Below are 19,613 nucleotides of genomic sequence, written 5' to 3'. Positions count from 1 at the left end.
GATGCCCAGATGCTCATGGTCCCCAGTACCTCTCCATTGCCTTCGTTCTCCCAATATGCACATGTGGCCTTATGGGAAGAATCCTACAATTAGTTTATAGAGGAAGAAAAAAACTTGAGCCTGGTTAACAGGTGGTTCTGCATGATATTCAGGCACCACATAAAGTGAAACTAACTAGTCTTTTTATGTTCTCCACCACCCTGAAGCACCTGGTTTAATAAACCAGAGAATTTTTTTTTCCTGAAGACAAGATTAGAGCATTAACTTGGTGGCAACTCCTTGCAAATTTGAGGCAAAGCTCATATCCTTCAGGAATGAAGATTTTGTTCTTCCTACCAGGTAATGGACTGTGACAAGCTGAGATGCCTCCTAACAGCAAGGAGAATACATACTTAGTAGAAGAAGAAGGTAGCTACAAATACCAGTTTTCATTCATTTCTTGTTACAGAAATGAAGACCTTACCTGTCATGCATATTTCCTCCTTATTTTTCTGTAAATGTATGTGATGTTTGTTTTCTTCCCTCTCTTATTTCTTTGCCATGTAACATAAGATGTATTGACTTTACATCATTGCATTTAAGCATTTGTTTGTTTAAAGATTTCATTTATTTATTTATTTGAGGTAAAGAGAGTGCACACAATAGAGAGCACAAGCCAGGGGAAGAGGGAGAGGGAGAAGGAGACTCCCTGATAACTGGGGAGCCAGATTCAGGGCTCTATATCAATACCCCAGGATCATGACCTGAGCCAAACTTAACCACCTAAGCCAACCAGGCACCCCAAATTTAAGAATTCTTAATTTCACATCATAGTAGTTCAATTACAGCATATTGAGGAGAAGAGTAAACATTACTTAAGAGCTTCACCTACTCTACAGGGGAAGGGGTTGGTGTGTTTTTGCTTGTATACAGTATACTTGTCTCATATGAGGTGAAATGAAGAACTTGTTAATTATTTTCTTTGCAAAATGAGTGTGATCTAAGGAGATGCGTATGGATGCCCAAGATTAAAGGAGCTTGACTTCTGATAGTTAACTCTATGTCAAAGTGACTGGCCATGGGTGCCCAAAGTAAACATTGTTTCTGTGGATGTCTGTGATGGTGACTACAAAGAGATTGGTATTTGCATCCATGGTCTCTGTGTAAGTGGACATCATCCAATCCATTAAGGTCATGAATAGAATAAAATGCAGAAGGATGAAGGGTTCCTTTATTCTTCCTTCCTACATGCTTGATCTGGAATATTCTTGTCCTTCTGCCCTTGGATAGAGTTACACATTTACGTCCCCAGGTTCTCAGATGAGAGACTGTTTCAGAAACAGATGAAAATTACTCCACTGGCTTTCCTGGGACCCCAGCATGTGATAGCAGACATGGGACTTCTCAGACTATTCTCTCATGTACGCCAGTGGGCTATGGATTCTCTTCCTCACTATAACTATGACAACTACAAGGAGATTGTAGTATGTCCTATGGTTTACAGCAACTGAAAAAAAAATACATCACACATATAAAGGCCTGAGAAGCAAAGTGCTATGAATGAAGTGTCATGTTGTGTGTTTTGGACAAGAGCTGGGTGAGGATAATGAGGAACTATGAGATCCTGAAGAAACCACATGATCCAAGAAAGGAGAGACCCTGGTTCTTGGGCTCGCATGGGGGAAGCCTGCTTCTGTTCATCCTGGGGACAATTCTTAGAGTCTTGTGGAAGCAGGAGTGCAGATGACAATCTCAGGTCGATAAAATAATTTATGAAACATAGGAATATAAAGAATGGACTGAGGAATAATCTAATAAGATGAATACATTTGAAGTGAAAATTTAAAACTTATCTATGTATAGTATATTGATGTATTGAAGTCAGTTATGGATAATCCCAAATACTGATATTTGGTCCATCATTAAATTTTATTATTTAGGAATTATTTATGGATGTGTATTTTATTTTATTTTTTTAAAGATGTTATTTATTTATTTGAGAGAGAGAATGAGAGAGAGAGAGAGCATGAAAGGGGGGAGGGTCAGAGGGAGAAGCAGACTCCCTGCTGAGCAGGGAGCCCGATGTGGGACTCGATCCCTGGACTCCAGGATCATGACCTGAGCCAAAGGCAGTCGCTTAACCAACTGAGCCACCCAGGCACCCCTATGGATGTGTATTTTAAAAATCAAAAACTAATGATGTACTATATGGTCACTAGCTGAACATAATAAGAAATTAAATAAATATATAAAAGTGGCTATCCCAAGATGAAAAAATCTTTAGTTACAAATTCTCTATAGATCTGTGTTCCTATACATTTATTTATAGCTATATATTAAAATCCAATAACTTTGTACTTAGAAATATCAATGTTTTCATAAAATCTGGAAGGATAAATGCAAATATTCACAAACAATTATTTCCTCAAATGTAGATTTTTCATCTTTTATTTCCAGAGAGCTTCTAAAATATATTTTAGTTTAAAAATTATTACAACATAAAACCTAATGATTATAACATGTAATACTAATAAAATATCATGACTATAAAAACACAGACCTACAAACCCAGAACATATTTTTCTAGCTGACAAGAAAGACAATTGACCTTCTGCCCCTGTTCCTGGGCCTTACCCTGTCCTTGTGGGTCCTGAGTGGCCCTGGTGTCCTGAATATCCCCTGGTGTCCTTATCTTCTCCTGGTGTACTGAGCACCACATGTGACCTGAGTGCACCCTGTGACTTGAGCTCCCCTGGTGACCTGAGCTGCACCTGATGTCCTGAGGGTTCCTTGGGGACCTGAGGGCCCCTGCAGCCCAACCTCTCCTGTGTCCCTGCAGGGAAGTTTGGGTCTGGGTTTACACTGATGTCTCCTCACTCTCTCTACACTGTAATGCATGGCCAGGACCTTGGTGGCACTGAGATCTCAGCTTCAAGAACTGGTTCTTGGACGTGACCTTGGAGGTGGACATGTGGCTCTTATTGATGGGCTGTTGATATGCTTTATCTATGATTTATGAACCAATTCATTGCACCCAGTGACCTGGGATTGGTGGATTGAATTCCACCAGAAATCACTGCTTGAGATGGAGAATGCAGAGATGGTGCTGGTGAGGTTCTGGGTCTTTGAGCCCCTCACCAGTCCTGGGTCTGACTCTTGCAGTGGCACCTGGGACAGGACACCTTGGGACAAGGAGATTCAGGCCCTGTCAGTCATGACATTCACAACCATCCCCACAGTCCCACGTGTGACATCTGAGACCATCACATTGGGGAACTGTCACCAGACACAGAAGGCCCTAGAAATGCATATTCCCCCAGACCACAGCTCTGTCTTTGCCAGACACCTTGGCCTTGTCTGAGGAGAGAGCTATGAGCTCCCACTACATGAGAGTGGATTTTACCCTATCTATTGAGGAGAAGTTTGCATGTGTGGGATGGAGCCTGTCCTTATAAGTGGACAGGGACAGAATCAGGCTCTCCTGGACTTTTCCAGGACCACCTGTTGTCATCTCTTTCATGAACTCACAAAATATGTTGGTCTGGGTTGGGAGAGCCCATGGTCTATGAACTGTGTTGGAAGCAGACCAGTAGACGGCCTCACCTTTCTGAGCATAAGAATAAATGTTGAACAAATGTGTAGATCACAATTTATTTTAATCTAAACAATTTTTCAAAAAGATATTTAATGGGATCCACATTTTAGGCAAGTTTCCAAATCTAGCCTTTAAATACACTCAATATTAACAGTCATCCCAGGCATAATTACATAGAAAAATTATATATTGATGCTAACTGTGGTGTAAATATAATGATAAGTAAAGGGCACTGGTTCCCAAGATCTTATTTCTTTTAGTTTCCACACTGATGTATTGAACCTCATGTGAACAACTACCTGCACAGCATAGGTGCACGTGGAGAACTTTGATCCTGATGGTCACTGCTTATGGGCTTTGTTCACCAAGACAGCTGCAAATCCTGGAAGTGGTACCTACATCCCCACGTGCACAGACATTAACACAAGACATTCACTCTGTGATCTGACGATACAATTCCTATGCTTGGAGAGTGCCTTCCTTCTCCTGAGAAATCTACTTCACACAGGGACCTGTTAACTCAGGGAAGAGGGACATGGTTCACAAAGAAGTGGGTAACTTTTCTCTGATGTAGTACAGAGGTCATTAGTAACTGAGGCATGGCATCCCTCGAATAGCCACCTTGAAAGAAATAGAGTGGCTGACCTGGAGATGATTAGGATCTAAGTATTAAGTGTCTAATAAGAGATTGCAGGGATTATGTTTATAGCCCTGAAAGGCTTGTGCCAATAGAATAAATACTGAACTAGATGAATAACTTTCAAATAGAGATCAGATGACTAGGTAACAGATAGATGATCGATGGATACTTAGATAATTTTGTATTATTTTAAAAGACACTAGAGAGGAATCATATCATTATAAACATATAGAATGGAAATATCCATAATAGCCAATTTAAAAAATATTTTCATACTGAAAAAAACATTTTGATGTGTGTGAACTTTGGCATATGCCAAGTAAGCATTTATGTCTTTAGATTTTTCTGAATAACTACAGGTTCCACATAGAGTAGTAGATATCTCTTGTAGATATTGGTTGTGTAATTTTCTCTATGGCTCTGAAGCAGATCTTCCCTTATAACAGCACATGGAATATGCCTTTGAAATCTAAATCATTACATAGACAGGATCACATCTTTAAATGGAGAGAACATAAAGTTAGATCATTTGTGTTATTCACTATCTTCCAATTAATGAATTGATGAGGGCTCAGGAGTACCTGAACCATTTCCCCAGAGTGAGAGGTTATAAGGGAAATTGAGACTCAGAGGCAGGAAAACAGAGGACCCAAAATCATGAATTTGTTCACAGCAACAGAAACTACAGAGGCCTACAGGAAACACCTCACTTCCTAGTCTCTCTCTGCACCTGCATCTGGGGCTGGGGCCTGTGGTCAGAGGGTCCTGAGGGACCCAGTAACCAGATTCCTCTTCCTCTCCAGGGCTTGCTGCTTCCACTACCTGGTGGTTCCAGAGTCTCACTTCCTTGGTGTCTTGAGCTCTGGGATGTGCCAGACAAGAGCTCTGTCCTGGATCTGGACCATCGTCCCACTATCTTAACATTTACAACTCTTTCAACCTCTTCCTCAAAGACCCTTCTGCCCACCAGTCTTCATCCCTGCATCCACCATCTGTCCTCCTTCTTCTGGTCTCTTCCATTCATTTCTAGAGTATTTACCAAAAGTTCACCGTGCTTTTGTCAGATATCCTCATTATAATTGGCAGTGATCAAACAAACTACATAGATCAAGCCTCACAGACTCTCTCCACGATTTCCCTGAGTTCATTCCCTTGATGTCATTATGTCCTATCCCATCTCAGCTCCTGACCCCCCAGTTCTGTATTAAAACCTGTAGGTTTCATGAGTTGAACAAAATCTTCCCCCTTCAACATTAACCTGTCTCTTTATGCACTGTATATAGTCATTGGACAACCATCCAGCCAAGAAGGAACCCAGTACAGAGTGTTGAGGCACAAGTATTCTTGGATATAATTTTGGTATATTTTATCTAATAACCATGGAAATTATAAGTTTACAGAAGTAACTTGAATATGGAAACCTGGACCTTACTTAGAATAAGTTTCTGTGAGTTTACATGATCAACTACAGCCATGTGACCAGACAAAAATCAAGTTACAGGATGACTCAGTAACCACAACTCAAAGAAATGATCATTCTCATGTCTGCCCAAACTCCTGTGCTTCCACACCAATCAGTTTTCTGTGCAATTGGTTTTGAAATTACATATGGTGCAGATGGGATCATCCAGCATGTACCTCAGGCAGTGGCTTCTCCTATGTAGGGCCATGAATGTGAGAGTCATCCATGTTCATGCACATTCTGGTTCTCGCTTCCATTGTCTGCAGCTAATATTTCAGTGATTAACCATTCACTATAGGAAGAAATCTTGCTGGCATCCATGGTGTAGGAATTACAAAGAGAGCTCCTATAAGCATCTGTGTGCATGTTTTGAGTGCACATGTACTGTAACTTCAACTTAGTTCTGTGGCAAACAGTTGGTGTGGCTGGTCATGAGGTCACGTTTGTGACAAACCTCACAAAAGAGTGGCCAATATTTTGTGCGGGGTGCCATTTTGCATTCCCACCAGTAGTACTTTACTCTGTTCCAGTGCCCATTTTATCCCGGGGAAGTTGTGAAATGCTTTACCCTCACCTCTGAATCATCTCTGTGGATGGCACTGGGAAACACAGTCAGACCTGCAGGAAGCACATGGATCACCGACCCTGAGCTTGCTGGGACACACACTCCAAAATTCCTCTGTAGGGCCCGTAGCAGGCCATGCCAAATGCACGTCAGCAGCAGATTCGTTATTATGCATGGAATGGAACGAGGAAACCACTGCTGCAAGGTCCCTCAGAACTTCCTCTGTCCCCCTGAAGGCAGAAGTCAGTCTCCCACATGAAAAACATCCTCTCCCACATGAAAAAAAAAAAGGATGTACAAAGACATCCTTCTCAACAGAGATAGGGACTTCATAGCTGACAAAGCTGGAGAAATAGACCTTGTTAATCTTTTGCTAATCTTCTACCTCAGGACAAATTGTGCTTAGAATTCCTCATTAAGTAAAGCTCCCAAATGTCTGTTTTTCTTTTCCTGTAAATTTCTCAAAAATGTATTTTCTCTTTGTCCAAAATGTGAAAAATAACTGCCCGCCTATTCATTTCTTAGGGTTTCAATTTCATTATGTGTCCACTGTGCACATGTAATAAAACTTTGGTTTTCTCCGCTGTCTACTAGTGTGAAGACTTCCTAAATCTGTGTGTCTAGCATGTGAGTTCTTGAACTTCCACAGGACCTGCTCTTACATTATCATCAAGATAAACTCATATTGCCTGTGCACATTGTGGGTTCACTTGGATGGACAGTGTCTGTAACCCTTAGGTCTAAATAGAGAGAAGGCCTGGTGTTCCACCAGAGTCCACTTCTTGTCCTCCTGAAGCTTATTGTGCAGGTAGCCAGGGCAGCTGGGAGCCCTCTGTCCTAGACGTTCCTGGAGTGGTCACTGGATGTGGCTGCGCCCAAACAGCAGGAGGTGTTGGGAAAGTACGATCGTCTGAGTGTCCTGGAAGGGGAATATTTGGATACTGATGTCAGTCTAGTATTTTCTATAATCATGTGGCTGTGAGACAAGTAACATGCATGTGGATATACTGGTCCAATGTACAAGATTACCTCCAGAAACAAAAGTATCCTAGTGAGAACCTGAAGTGAAAATCCTGTTAAGGACTTCATAGGTTGTACATCTTTCATGAATTATGGGATAAAGTCTTATTCCAATGTAAGTTCTGAAACAATTAATCATAGATTTGAAATAAATTAATTTCCTAACAATTGCTGTCAGGAAGTTGTAAATACTTAATTCAGAGGAAAATCAATAGCCTTTAATGTCACTATTATGATTTAGATTTATTTTATACAGATAACTGTACAAATAATAAAAATATTGGTAAAACAGGTATTATAATGTTTTGAATGAAAAGCCCAAGCAGATTGTTACTTTAGGTTGTCTTAATAAACGATATGGAATAGTGAATTCATCTGATAAATATACATATGTGAACTATTTTCAGTTTTAAAATATATTACAAGTTATGCAAGTAATTCCAATAAAACTTCCACAAGTAGCAAAATCTAAAAATACATGGATTTACATGTGTGATAATTCATCAGAGATTTTCAGTAAATGAGTTATACCAAGGATATTAGGGAAACAAGCACAGTAGAATTAGACAATTCTTCCACCAAATTTTCTGTCAATGTTTGCATTTTTAAACAAAAGTAAGTGTACAAGTAGCTTACAAGTAACCTAACTGAGGACAGCCTGCTGGTTGTGCACAGCAAAAACTGAGAGACAAGATTTGGGGAGAAATTAAAATGTAAAATACTCAAAGCCCACAGTTGTGTGAGAGAATTTCACAGTACACAGGTAAGTGAGAGTCTGTGAGGGTCTGCAGTCCTGGGACTCCTTGTCCAGGTACCCCTGGGCCAGTGAACCCAACCCAAGGAGAGTCAGGAGGCAGGTATGTTTGATTAGTAATTGTTCTTTTTTTTAAAAGATTTTATTTATTTATTTGACAGAGAGACACAGCAAGAGAGGGAACATAAGCAAGGAAGTGGGAGAGGGAGAAGCAAGCTTCCCACTGAGCAGGGAGCCCGATGTGGGGCTCAATCCCAGGACCCTGGAATAATGACCCGAGCCAAAGGCAGATGCCTAATGACTGAGCCACCCAGGTGCCCCATGATTAGTAGTTGTTCTTACACATTCCTGGAATGTATGAGATACAAACACAGGACAGTTGCAAACAGACAGATGACCCCACACTGGATTTCATTCTTCTTGTGAAATACCATCCCAAGGAGCTTCATGTTCAGATGAGGAGTGGCCCTAACCCTCCTCCACTTGCTGGGGCACAGATTCACCCCAGGGACAGAAGATTGATTACACATAGAACCCCTCCCCCCAGGATATTACAGGAATGTAAGGATGCTGAGAGGAATGCCCATTCCTGTCACTCCTCTGAGGTCTGGACATAGGTGCTGGTTGTTTCATGGAAAATCAAGACAGCAAGCATCCCAGAGGTTATTCATGAATTCTCTAGGGAATCCCAGATCAAACCAGTGGGACAAAAGCAGGGACATTACTGGAAATGTCAGTATTGTCTCATTAGTTGTTGATATATTATTTTTATTTCTGGATCATAGTTTAGGTCATAGATCTCCATTTCAGCCCCACTTTAGGCTCTGCCATCATGGTAGACATTCATTATTGAACCTCAGTCTCCCTCTGGCACTTGGTGGGGATCTGGAAATAATGACAGGGCTCCAGCCCCATGGGGCTCAGGGTCCAGGACAGGTTGAGGGAGAAGTCAGAAGCAGGACAGAGTGAGGCCAGAGTGGGTTTCTGTGGTATACTCTAGGGACAGCACAGGGTGGGCAGGGATCTGGACTCTACCAGCTGGATCTCAGTATTCATGTGGATTCCCTCTGTGGAAGCCAAGAAACACTTTTCAGACACAGCACCCAAGATTTTCTCATGGACCACCCCCCCACCCCACCCCAGAACAGGACCCGGCAGGACTTGGATGGGTTTTCCTCTCTGGCTTGTCATCCCTTTTGTTTCATGGGGAAATCTGAAAGCCCCTCCCATTAGGTGGGCTGCTTTTCCATCCAGGAGATGGAGCAATGCCTACAGAGGGGCAGTTCCTAATCACCTGTGTCCACCCACTTGGAAAATGAGTCAGAGGATAAACTGTAGTTGGGAGGACAATGACCCAGTTGGGACAAATGTCCTGGGGGGATGCTCATATCCACCTAAAGATAGTGTGTGCCCACAGAAGGCAGAGAATGGCGCTCAGCATGCAGAGAGCTTGGGCTGTGCAGGTGCTTCTCAGGGACAATGAAAATTCTCAGTATGTGCTTTTGTCAAGAAAGAGCAACAGAATATGGACAAAGATGAAGAAGGGAAGTTCCCTAGTTACTGGTGAGATCTCATATGTCTGTAGATATTACCTTATTGTGGTTGGTTGCACAGATAATATGAGAAATTAGAGATGGAAGAAAGAATATTAAATATCCTTGTGTGCTGCTGAGAACCTATAGAGGAAATCCTTGATCTCAAAAGGAAGCCCCCCTTCCACTGCCCCTGCTCCTGAGTCTGATCTCTATGCTCTGTGGTCCTGAGTGCACCCTGGTAACCTAAGCGCCCCTGCTGCCCAGCTCCTCCTGTGTCCCTATAAGGAAGTTTGTTTCTGGGCTCACACTAACTTCACCTCACTGTGTCACTTGCACAATAATACATGGTTGTGTCCTCAGCTCTCAGGCTGTTCATCTGCAGATACATCATGTTCTTGTCATTGTCTCTGGAGATGGTAAATAGATCTTTCACAGAGTCTGCATAGCTTGTGCTACTTCCACCAGGATTAAACCATGATATTCACTGCAGCCCATTCCCTCGTGCCTGGTATACCCAGCCCATCCAGTACCTACTGAAGGTGAATTCAGAAGCTGCACAGGAGAGTCTCAGGGACCCCCTAGGCTTCACCAGGTCTCCCCCAGACTCCACCAGCTACACTTCACACTGGACACCTGCAGACACAAGACAACCTGGTCAAAAACTGTCATAATCCACTGTTTCTCTCACTCATATCCACTCACATCCTCAATTTCTTTTGTTCTCCATAAATTACCTTTTAAAAGAGCAACAAGGAAAACCTAGCCAAGCAGAAACTCCATGATGAGTTGTCTATGTTCTCTCTTGATCAGTGAATGGGAACACCTGGGAATCCCGGGGTTGGGACTCCTCTCCCAGCTGGAGGATTCTGGCTGCACTGTATTAATCAGTGGAGGGAGGGCCCTATTTGCATGTCCTCTGACTATATATTCAGCTTGGGATCTATGCTGACAGAGAGAACAGTGACCAGAGCAGGTGTGACTGCTGTTTATTTGGTGCTATTGGCCACTTTTGGAAAAAATACGATTTTTCATTATATAACTTCCAGAGTATATACTTGGCCTGTATGTACTACTTTATTATAACATATACACATAAATCTTGCAGTGTAGGTGTCATGTTACTCCTTAAGTGATGTGATCCTATACCCAGAATTTAGAGAGGATTGTGCAATGTCCAAGAGCACATATGGGGTGAGATTGACCCCAGGATCTAGGTCAGTGCTCCTCCCACAGGATCTGCTGCCCCCTGAAACCCCTGCAGGACAGAGTGGGCAGGCTCATGAGGAATGTGTAACTCCCCCTCTAATGGGGATGGGATGATTTTGCTTGTTCTAGAGTTTACCTGAAATACAGAGGGAATCAGGGTCATGTAAGTGTATTTCCAGTCTCTAACATTTCACTATCACAGTGTTCATCCAGAATCATCTCTGTGATTATCTGTAATAGCTGTGATGCATGTACTTGACACAGGATGAACTGTGCACATGCAGAGTATGTGATATGAAAAACACTGGTCATCTGAATCAACATTATCGAGAGTGAACACATCAATTCTCCCTAAAATTTCCTGTACTTCCCCTGGAATTCGCCCTTCCTCTTATCTTCTTACCCTGTCCCCAAATAACTGTTGATATTTCTCATGTCACCATAGACTAGCTTTAAGCTTACAGAATTCATAAATGGGTAATTGTACTATATGTACTTTCTTTGTAAAGCTTCTTTTGCTCAGCATGAATCCTTGGGCATACAGCCATGTTTCTGCATGTATCAGGAATCATTGGTTTTAATGACTGGCAGCTCTAAAGGCACAGGCTTGGAAGCAGCAACCAGAGGAAGATCTGAAGCAGCAGAAAGAAGCAGCTTGCTTCAAGCCTCATCCACACACCCTCTTGACCCAGGAGCTCTTTGTTTCAAAGAAAGAATTCCCTTGTTGGTCAGGGTCCTTTTCCACTCACTGTGGAGAAAAGAACTAAGAGACAGCAGGTGGTGGACCAGAGAATGTTGAGGTAGAAGTTCAGAAAGTCCAGTCAATGGAAGAGGCCAGGAACCAGGAGGAAGAGCAGCATGGGAGGAGCTGGTCAGGCTCCAGAAGGAACCTGTGCACAAGCAAATCCAACACTCAGGCACCAGGGTGTAGAAGTAACATCAAGGGGCCAGCATCTGACTGTGCCCATATCTCCCACATTCTCCACTAGATTCCACGGCTAACCTCAGGTGTGAGTTGCAGGCACCACCTGGGAACAGCAGCTGCTCTTGGCCTCAAACCAGGAGACTTCTTTCTTTGTCACCAGCGCATGGAGAGGACCCGTTTCTGAAGCCACAACTGCCCACACCCCACAGAGCATACCTGACACATGTGGACTCTTCTTTTGTTGAGAATTATTTTCCTACATTACTGAAGTTCACAAGGAGGCTCCACACATGTGTGTTTCCTACTGACTCCATGTAATTATTTACTTTGAGCCATCATGGACCTTGCCTGTGGGTCTTAACTTTGACTAGAACGTAAAGTCTCATTATCATCACAGTGCAAATCTATTGTCCTTCTGAGCCCTTCCCAGTTTTCTATTTTAATCAGAAAATAGTGACCATCAACCACTAAGTTAGAATGTACATCATGGCTTTCCTGAGGAGTAATTTGTGTATCAAATTCTGTCCTCTTCTTTGCACAAAATGCATTCAGAATGAAGGAGCCTGGATTCTGAGGGATACACCTCAGGAAATGAACAACCAGAAAGAAGACTGTGTGGACCCACAGGGAGGCTCCCTGCTGCCTAGTCATGCTTTGGGGCAGAGCTGCTGTGAAGGCACATTCTTTCCTTGTAAGTGCTGATGATAACAGGGAATACTATGCATTACACCCATGCATCCGTCCTCCCATAAACAGGAGTGGAAGCCAGATGTTTGATTCCCCTCCCTGATTTTGTCTCATGATGTTTTTAACTCTGTTAGCCCTTTTGTCTGTCACTCCTTATTGGGGAAAATGGGTAGTTTGAGAGGAAGAAGGTCCAGGAACTTTGGAAAGCACAGGTTTGTCCTTAGAGTGTGCTATAAGCCTTTCCTGTCCATCCATATTTTGTTAGCTTCCTCCCAGGATCCACTCGGAAAGGCAATCATGTGTTCTAGGCCTTCACACAGGCCTGTGCCTTCTTCACTAAATGTGCTTTTTCTCATCTGCTAAACATCCTCATAAGACTTGGTTCAGCTCAGGGAAAATCTTTCTCATAAGTCCTTCCTTGACCACCTGGCCTCCTCAGATAAGGATCATCACTCACTTCTCTGTGGCTCCCAAATGCTCCCTGTGTGCATCTCCCTCAGAACAGGTACACCACCGAGGTACTTGTACTTGTTCACCAGCTAGTAGAGGCAGAGATGCCTACAATTTTCTTAGTCCCCGAATACAACAGTTATCTTCATCACCTCTGTACTGTGTGTGGTGGGTACAGAATTCATTCAGTCCATGTTGGATAGTGTTTTCCTGTAGACTTGACATTACTTGTGAACTCTACTCTTTACTCGTCATCGACTCCTGCATTTATTCTCCTACCTGAATCAACCAGAAACAAAGAATGAACAAAATATATTACAAAATGATACCAGATGAATATATGAATGGTATGAACCATCAGAGAACTGTTAATACAAAGTAGGGGGTGAGCTGCTACAGAGGACAGACAGACACAGAGGGGAAAATAAGATGGACAGAAAGAGAAACAGTAAAGCCAGAGATGACCAGATAAAATGAAAACTCTCCAGGAATTCATAAAGGATACAAGGAATGGGGTGGAACTGGGCTTCTTAGAGGACAAAGGATGGAGACCTCAGTCTCCATCTATCAGTGGGGCTGATAGTTGGGTTCCCTCCTTAACTACCTCTTTCTCTCACTCCATGGCCAGTTAGTCAGCAGGTCTCGCCAGCTACAAATTAAAGACACACTCAGGTTCTGGGAAGAGTGTCATCGAGAAGTATGGATGGGGAGGATACTTTTACCCCATTTGCTCCATTCTGGATTATGGCCTCCAGACACACCCATGTACAGGTGGTCATATGTGATAGTCCAGAGGTATTATGTTACTTCTGAGCAAATAACTTAAAATTGAGATACAGGCATCCATTGTCTCCTGTTTCTCAGAGTTCCTCTGCTTCCCAGTGTTGGTCCATGTCTCCCCAGCATGGCCTGCTTAGAATTAGGTTCTCTTTCTCTCTCTGAACCTCCTCACATGAACTTCATTTACAGTGCAGCCTCCCCTTTTTTCTGAAGCTCAAAATCTGCACTTTTATCTAACAGAGAAAGTCAGGCTCTTGTCCCTTCAGGCCATATTTTAGAGGGAGATTCTTTTTGCACACTCAGAGGTACCTCTGAAATTTTCCTGAACAAAGAATTCTTCCTCTGATAGGAATTTACTGAATTTTCCTGAGAAATCTGGCTGTCACTCTTTGCTTGGCCATTTTGAAAATCTTCTAGCTCATGCACACATTTAGATTGTTAGAATTCTCACAATTTCTGGGCAGGGCTCTCTGTTTTCAATGTTGTTTTGACTTGGTCATGGTTTCTCCTTGCTAATAGTCTTGTGCTCAGTAACAGCCTTGTAAGATGACTGTGTGCTGTTAGTAGTTGGTCCTTTTCTCCTTTGTGATGGTTTGTTGCCATCTTGATTGCTGTTTTATTCAGTTCAGAGCTTCTCCGCAGAATTTGTCCCTGCAAAGTGGAGTTTGAGTGGTAAACAGGCTGACGTTGGACTTGCTGAAGAATTTAATGTAGTGGAGACCTGGATACAAGTCATTGTCACAAAGGTAAGACCTGACTGAGTAATATTCCATTGTACGTATGAACCACATCTTCTTTATCCATCCATCTGAAGGTCATCTCGGCTCCTTCCACAGTTTGGCTATTATGGACATTGCTTCTATGAACGTTGGGGTGCAGGTGTCCCTTCTTTCCTGGGAGCCCTACCCAATCCCAGGAAGACCATGGCACACCTGCAAAGACATAGAAGGGGCATCGCTTGAGTCTGGCCTTCTGTGCCCTCAGGTGAGCTGCTCTGAGTTTGGACTGTGTGCTCGGCAACAAGGGGGATGTCCCTGGACCTTGAGGTGATGCTGCATGCAGGGTGTTCAAAGGGGTACTGCATTAAAACAAGGGCTCCATAGCATAGAAACCATTTAATTCCTGCCTTAGTCAGAAACATTTTCCCTCATATAAAGAAGAAAATCTGAAAGAGGGTAGTTGGATGGGCTGTGCAATCTCTCCGTGCTATCATAGAAGGTGTGATTACATTATTTGGAAAGAGCTTCAAGGAATTAGGAGGAAAGGAACAGAAATCAGCCACCCTAGTGCTATAAACAGAGTCTCTACCAGAGTAAAAGTGGGAGTCTCAGGTGGCTCAAGGTCCACTCTTGATCACCAATCACAGAGCCTCCCTATTTGTCTCAATGTTTCAAGATATTATCAAAGTAAGGACAGTGAGAAAAACAATCGCCCAGCCCTATAGAGAAAGGAAAACTTGCAAAATGATCTGTCCACATGCCAGAACCCATAGAGGGTTCAAAGACCCCTCCCATGGGACAATTCTCCATGTCCTAAAGGGACGAGTTGGTCCACAGTCACACCACAGAGCCCACCATTAATTACATAAACAGAAGAATGGGACCTGGATTTATCTCTTAGCTGACACCTCGTGGGACTCTGTTGTTTTTCAGAGGATATAGCTCTCCCTGTCACCTGATGCTGTTGGAGCTGCCATGGTCCCTCGATCCCCGTCTCATAGCGAGCACCTCAGCCACCCAGTCCTAAGGGTCCCTAACAGGGTTATGCCTTTCTGGCCAATGATTCCTGGCTAGCAAGCCATGCAGGCAGAGAAGTGTTCTGCAATCTTCTGCTACCTACAATGGAAGGATAACGGAGTTCTCATTTCCTGCCCTCAGACCAAACCTCAAGCTTCCTCCTTTCCCTAATGGAGACCCACCTCCATTCAAAGGGCTCTGCAGAGGATGCATCTTTAAAAGATGTGCCCAATAATGTCCAGGCATCCCATGCACATGAGGTTGGGTGGTCTACAGTGCAGAGCCTGCATTCAGGTGGCCTGGGAAAGGAACAGCCACCTCCCACCAGCTGCCCAACTCCCTGTCCCGGTGCAGAGGGAGGACCTGACCCTGTGATATAGACTCTGCTACAACAGGATATTCTTGCTTTTCCTCTGCACCCTGTAACACCCTAATCTTGTGATTCAAAAAGAGCAGAATTTGATTCAGGTGGCAACCGAAGCTACTGATTAGTAGGAGATGTAGGAGCCATAGGGTCGTTTGTCATCTCTCAGCTCCCTTGGTCTTGAACCCAGCTGCCATTGACCCCCCTCCCAGTTACTGATCTGCATTACAGGAACAGACATCTGCTCAGATTTCTTATCAGTCCCACTGCAACCTGATTCACACTTTGTCTTTGCATGCCAGTTTCAAAGAGATCATTAACTTGAGCTCAATATCTCCCCAAGTTCTTGAAGCCAACTTACCTTCTATAGCTTCATCCAAGACTGCACTTGTTCAGTATGTCCAAGACTTGTCCCTCTGTTACTAAACAAGTATTACAGACTCCACTGTCCTTCTGAAGACATCAGCTAGACGAGGACACATGCCTTCCCATCTTAATCTCCATGGGCACAAACAAGGGTACCAACAAAGACTATCTCACTGTACTTCAAAGCTCCCCAGAAAATGTCTTGTCAGTTCTGTAGATCACTCTCCCTAAAACAAAAACAAATCTGAGTTAACTCTTAGGGAAACATGGCTTCAGCTGCCATTGGACTCCACAAGTCTGCCCTTTCAAAATCTCTTAAGACAGAGTCCCATCCCTGCAAGATGCCACCTCAGGGTACTTTTCCTGGTCCTCAGAGGCATTCACCTCCTTTAAAGCCTTACTATTAGCTCTGTGAACACCCTGGGTCTCAGCTAAATCAATGTAAATAACACATGTCATTCTGTGGAAATGATGGCAGGTCAGTAGGTATCCTGGGACAAGTTGTGCCTCTGGGATATATGCTATAACTTCCTTCCCATATGCCAATTAGACCTTGGGCCATCAGGAAGTCCTGTATACTTACACTACTGCAGCAGCTGTCTGGATACATTAAGCGCCCCTTTGCCCTCTATTCCTCTCCAACAACTTTGTCTTTCCCAAGGCAGCCACACCTCTACGAGTCGCCCACTGAACCCACCCCTCCATCAACTTGTATCATGTTAACACTTTAAATCCAGCTACTCCACAAACCTCCTGATGATTGAGACCCTATTTCAATCCACATGACTGCCTTCAACTATGGAAATGATTTCTAGGACACCTCGTAGTCAACTGTGGCTTCTATTCTGAATAGCTACTGAATATGGGGAAACATATAACTAGTCATGCCAGTTTGCCCGCTCAAACACTCAAGCATACTCTGCCTACCACAAAAGCAGTCTAAGCCACCTGGCTCCCACATCTTCCCAAAGCTTGTTCATCTGCAAAGGGAAAAAATTACAACCATTTACAGCCATTCCAGACATATCTTTGGGATCTACTAGGCTGTTGGCACCATCAGAAGTCCCATGGCTCCTAACCACTGTGGTTACTGAGGACATATTGCCAACGTCCTATACATGCTGCCCTGTTACAGGCTACTCGTTCTGCTGCCAAAATGGATAATGGTCACTCCTCAGCACAAACTGTAGGGAGGCAGACCCTATCTCTGCAAGGACTGATAAAGCTGACAAGGCTGGCAAATTCACAGCCAAGAACAGAGTCCCCTGTCTTTTCCCCCACTTCAGAAACCTAACTTTGTCCCTGACTTATATCATTGGTTATCATGTAATGTTGCCACAATGTGAAAAAGACACATGGGTACCACAGGTGGACAGACAATTCTCAGATGGAGTGTGCATCCGGTTGTGTTGACTTCCTGTCCCCTTTCTTCTGAACTTTGGGCTTGCGCTGAGTCCATCAGATGGGATAATGAAGAAACCAAGAGACAACAGGTTCTTCCCAGACATCCACAAAACCTCTGACCAAATTATTTCCCAGGGCATTACTATAAACCTCACCCAGTTTCTGTAGGAGTTCAGCAGACGCCGGGAGTCCCCCTCAGTTTTCAGTGCCCTTTGGGGCTCTCCCAATGCATTTGATAGATTTGCTCCCTCTTTAGTTACTGTCTTCATGTTTGGTGGATGGGCAGATGCTGTCTGACAATACATGATATTGCCACACAGTGGTTAAGCATGGAGTACCTGAGATGGGTCCTGGCTTTGTCATGGTGTTATGGATTCAGCCTGACCAAGGAACTCACATTAGCATTGAGACAAACCACATGCTTGCAAAGACTCGGGGGTACTCCTTAGAATTCTATACCCCAAGTCATCCTCAGTCACCACAGATGAAGATGAGGTTGATGAGGAGGATGATGGGAACAGATGTGCAATATGAAAATCTAGACACCAAAAAGGACTTTAGGAAAAATTTGTCAAGAAACTGGACTTAAATGGCCAGAATCAGTTGCACTTGATGCTTACTGAGATGTGGAATTCTCCAAAGAGGAGGCATGGACTGACCCTCTTTGAAATAGTATTTTATAAAGGAATCCTTAACCCTTTCACTCCTGGGTTTAGAGAACTTGGTGAGGACTTCACTGAAGAAGATGATGCCATGACTAACTATGTCCAAGAACCAGCTGGAGAACTTGGATCATATCTTTCACAGATAAAGAGGACATGGCCTCTGCCCCTGAAAAGGCTTGCCACCCCTTTATACCAGGACATGGAAGGCACATCAGATCTTTAGAGAGTGCAAAGTACCACCTCGCTGGAAAGGACCTTCCCATGTACTGCTAACCATCTACACTGCCATCAGAATGAAAAGAAGATGCTCCTGGATTCACACACACTGCACAAAATAGACCCAGATCACCACTGGCAAGACCATGGATGGCCATGCCCATGGACAACCACAGATAGGGATACCCAGAACCAATTCCCAGGCTCCAGAAGCACATGGTATCACAATGTAGGTCACTGATTAAGAAACTGGATGTCTACCACCTCTTTTCTTGTTTCAGTCTCTTGTTCAGAGAACAAACTTTGTGAAATGAAACCTGTCCTTCCCCCACTATTGAAAGACTGACTGCACCTCCTGCTCTTACTCTAACAGTCTACTGCTGGCCATCCTTCCAACTGTGTCTGCCCCATTCCCTGTGCTGTTTGCTCAGCAGGTCAGGTCCAGACCCTACTCCAGTTTTCAAGGTCCATCTGCATTGAATAATCGGTCTGATGGTCAGTTGTGTTGACATCAGGATTGTGAGTACAACTCTGAATTAGTTTTCATGCCTGTGCACATGAGGAGGTGAGCCCACCACAGGGATGGACAAACGGAAGGCTGTTAATGTCCAGAACCAGAACGATGATGTCACTCTTCCTTTCCTTCCCTGACTTTGTGGGACCCAGAAAACATTCACGGGGGTTCCAGGGCCGGCCCTGGTTCAGGTGATCTATTGAGACAGAATATCCTCCTTTGCACGAATGCATACATGCTGCTGGGTCCTCTCTCTCTCAGGGACATAGCAAGACAACATGGCAGTCAGACCCTTGGACTGATGTCCACACAATCCAGAGTGTCACTAGATGTTCCAGCATAACCTCCATGGCACAAACACTCTCGAGATCACAAAATGTGTCCTATGGTACTCAGGCCACTAGTGCATGAGCTGGCATAGTTCAGCACTTCCCTGATAAGGCTGCATTACAGTTGAGTTACTTTATTTTTAATAACTTTTTATTGTTATGTTAATCACCATACATTACATCATTAGTTTTGGATGTAGTGTTCCATGATTCATTGTTTGTGCATAACACCCAGTGCTCCACGCAGAATGTGCCCTCTTTAATACCCATCAGCAGGCTAACCCACCCCCCCACCCCCCTCCCCTCTAGAACCCTCAATTTGTTTTTCAGAGTCCATCGTCCCTCATGGTTCGTCTCCTCCTCCGACTTACTCCCCTTCATTCTTCCCCTCCTGCTATCTTCTTCTTTTTCTTTTCTTAAC

Source organism: Eumetopias jubatus, unplaced genomic scaffold (genome assembly GCF_037043125.1).
Source record: "Eumetopias jubatus isolate StellerSeaLion01/CBP00866 unplaced genomic scaffold, mEumJub1_p1.0 scaffold_7, whole genome shotgun sequence".
NCBI classification, from domain to species: Eukaryota; Metazoa; Chordata; class Mammalia; order Carnivora; family Otariidae; genus Eumetopias; species Eumetopias jubatus.
The sequence above is the reverse complement of the archived record's forward strand: the minus strand, read 5'-3'. Positions refer to the sequence as shown.